The sequence below is a fragment of the Mus caroli genome, unplaced genomic scaffold, assembly GCF_978045245.1.
Source record: "Mus caroli unplaced genomic scaffold, Mus_caroli_1 scaffold_1, whole genome shotgun sequence".
Taxonomy (NCBI): Eukaryota; Metazoa; Chordata; class Mammalia; order Rodentia; family Muridae; genus Mus; species Mus caroli.
The window spans coordinates 63860255-63863350 of NW_028227256.1; the positions used below are offsets into that span (position 1 = coordinate 63860255).

General features: G+C 41.7%; 1 pseudogene; it reads left to right on the forward strand.

The window, feature by feature from the left end:
• Nucleotides 1-401: 401 nt before the first annotated feature.
• LOC110295373 (histidine--tRNA ligase, cytoplasmic pseudogene) lies at nt 402-1472 on the forward strand (annotated as a pseudogene).
• Nucleotides 1473-3096: the final 1624 nt, after the last annotated feature.

Below are 3096 nucleotides of genomic sequence, written 5' to 3' on the forward strand. Positions count from 1 at the left end.
TAATGTGGTTCAGACAGAATACTGGTCTTCTGTTTGAAACTCTTGGGCTTAGGTCTTGAAGCAACCAGTGTTTTCCTTGATTTCTCTGGCTTATATAACAGCCTTGCACACATGGCTACTCACCATGTATGACAATAGCTGTAACATATATACTGCTCATGGTTTTAAGTTTGTCATATAGTATGCACCAGTAACGTGGTATTATAATCAAGTAATAGTAGGTGAATCAATTGGAGTTCATTCCTGTCCTCTTGGAAACCTGAAAAAAAAAAAACCATTGGAGAGAGGATAACTATGAGGTTCTGATAACACAGACTTAGAAAGACTGACTTCTTGTCAATAAAGGTAACTCTGAGTCCACCAAGGCTGGTTTAGACAGCCGCCAGTTCCAGCTGGTAGCCATGATGGCAGATCATGCTGATCTAGGGAAGTTTGTGAGACCTCAGAGAGCATGTATGCTGTGTTTTAAGCAGCAGAAAGCCATCACCAAGCAAATGGAGGAGTTGGTGGCCAAAGACGTGAAACTGAAGACATAGCTGGGCCATGATGAAGTGAGACTGGAGTTTGTGCTCAAACCCAACAAGGTTATAAGAGACTACATTGCATGGAGAATGGCAGTTATGGAGATGATGATGTTTGATGCCATCATCTGCTGCTTCAAATGCCATGGAGAGCAGGTGATGCCAAGCATATTTATGACTTGAAGGATCAACTGCTACCTCTTGTTTATGACCTAACTGTCCCTCTGCTCCATATTTGGCAATGAATAACTATTAAGCCCTATCACATATCTGAGGTATATTGCTAGGTTAACCCAACTATGATCCAAGGTCATTATAGTGAGTTCTGCTTTTGTAATTTTGACATTGCTGGCTAGTTCTTCTCTCTGATCCAGGACTCAAAATGTCAGAAGGAAAATATGCACGATCTGGGGTTCACTTCAGATAGGCAACTCCCTGGTCAAGGTAAAGGATCTGTGCATCCTAGATAGGGCATTTGCCATCTGTGGTATTCCTGATAGCAAGTTCTGTATCATATCTGTTCTCTAGTGGACAAGCTGGGTAAGATATCCTGGGAGGAAGGGAAGAATGGGATGGTGGAAGAAAAAATGGGATGGTAGAAGAAAGGCCTTGCACCTGAAGCAGCCAGCAGCATTGGGTACTATGTTCTGTAGCATCATGGGGTGTCCTAAACTGTTTCCAAATAAGCAGACCTTTGAGGGCTTGGAAGACCTAAAGTTGTTATTTGAGTACCTCACTCTGTTTGACATTGATGACAAACTCTCCTTTGACCTGAGCCTTCCTTAAGGGTTTGACTACATACTCTACTGGGATCATTGAGGTAGTGTTGCTAAAGACCCCAACCCAGGCAGAGAACAAGCCTTTAGGTGTGGACAGTATGATGATATAGCTGCTGGAGTACATAACAATGGGCTAGAAGACTTGGTTGACCCCAGAGGATGCAGGGTATGATGGACAAGGCTCATCTTTGGAGTTGGGGTGGTTTTCTCCATTATTGAACAAAAACTAGAGGCTTTGGAACAACCTGTGGTCTCAACCTGTGGGTCACAGCCCCTTTGAGGGTTGAACGACCCTTTCACAAGGGGTGCATATCAGATATCATGCCTATCAGATATTTACATTGCAATTCATAACAGTAGCCAAAGTACAGTTAAGAAGTAGCAATGAAAATAATTTTATGCTTTGGGGTTGCCACAGCATGAGGAGTTGTATTAAAGGGTTGCAGCATTAGGAAGGTTGAGAATCACTGCTTTGGAAGAAAGGGTATGGATCACAGAGACAAGGTGCTTCTGGTATCTGGACAGAGTAAGTAAGTATCTTCTTCAAGAGTGGGACTATTTAAGGAGTAAAGTCTTGAAGCAGAACTGTTGCTACTAGTCCTTTATACATTCTGGGAGCAAAGGTGTTGTTGGCTATAGAAATACTAGGTGTGGTGGTTTGAATAAGAAATGTTCCCCATTGCCTTGAATTTTAGAACACTTGGTCAAATTAATTTACATGTCTGATCTGTCTGCAGATGACAATTCCCATTTGGATCGAATCTATGTGAAAATCATGTCTTCTTATTGACTTTTTCCTGTAAATAGAGATCATGATTCAGAACATCCTAAGCTCTACTGGGCAAAATTTGTTAAACCACACACTATTCCAATCTCTATTTGTCTGCTCAGGAATAAGATCACATCTGTGATTGATCCAGATAATGATTATGTAGTTTGCACAGCCCAAGCTCAAAGCCACAGTGAGTGTTGAAGGGTTGAGTTGTTCCATATTAGAATATTGCCTAGGGAGAGCTGGATTGTTACTAAGTTTTGGTGTGATGGCTGGCAATTGTTTTTTACTTCAAGGAGACTTAATATAAAGCTAGATAAATGGAGAGGGTAATATCTAATGTCTGTTTTTTACTGAAAAATTCTATAGTGCTTTTAAAAAGTAGTTTCATTATTAACAGTCACCCATTGAAAGTGAATGCATTCTACCTCTTCCAATGCTCTAACAACTCCCAGGCAGGTATCATTTCCACCTTACAGACCAAAAAACTCAAGATACTCAAAACAGTACTGTCTTAGTCAGGGTTTCTATTCCTGCACAAACATCATGACCAAGAAGCAACTTGGGGAGGAAAGGGTTTATTCGGCTTACACTTCCATGCTGCTGTTCATCACCAAAGGAAGTCAGGACTGGAACTCAAGAAGGTCAGGGAGCAGGAGCTGATGCAGAGGCCATGGAGGGACATTCTTTACTGGCTTGCCTCCTCTGGCTTGCTCAGCCTACTCTCTTATAAAACCCAAGACTACCAGCCCAGGGATGATCCCACCCACAAGGGCCTTTCCCCCTTGATCACTAATTGAGAAAATGCCTTACAGTTGGATCTCATGGAGGCATTTCCTCAACTGAAGCTCCTTTCTCTGTGATAACTCCAGCTGTGTCAAGTTGACACAAAAATAGCCAGTACAATTGACCCCTTGTCAACTTGACACACAAACACATCACTAGTAAACCTCAACTCTTACATTCTTATTCATCCCCAAGATCTAAATAACTTTAAAAGTCCCACAGTCTTTACATATTCTTA